The sequence below is a fragment of the Nannospalax galili genome, unplaced genomic scaffold, assembly GCF_000622305.1.
Source record: "Nannospalax galili isolate Female #2095 unplaced genomic scaffold, S.galili_v1.0 scaffold1138, whole genome shotgun sequence".
NCBI lineage: Eukaryota > Metazoa > Chordata > Mammalia > Rodentia > Spalacidae > Nannospalax > Nannospalax galili.
Window position 1 is genome coordinate 2311398 of NW_008342297.1, and position 478 is coordinate 2311875.

Sequence of the window (478 nt, forward strand, 5' to 3'; positions counted from 1 at the left end):
AGGCCAAGGAGACCCCACCAGATGGACTTGAACCAGTGTCCAGTCTATAAAGAGGGGGGTCAACATGGAGGAATCATTTCCTCCATGCTTCCAAGAGAAGCCAACAATGGTTGAGCAGGACCTTTGACTTATCTTCACATAGATGGAACTGGTAGAAGAAAGGAGCCAGGAGCTCCTCCCAAGCCCATGTGACCCTTAAGGAACAGACCCTCAAATGACTTTAAGTGTAAAAATAAATTGATTTATTTGGTCCAACAGTATGGTCTTAAACACCCAAAAGGAAAGTATAACCAAACTAAGGGAGGCAACCCACTATTGAGGATTCAGGGGATTACACAACCCAGACATTAGACGTGAGTTCTTATGTTATTTAGACAATTATCTCCCGTTGATAATTTTGTTCCTAATAAGACGTTACTCAGATGTAAGACTTCAAATCTTGGTCTTCAATACTGTAGTGCCCACCTACAGCTAAGGG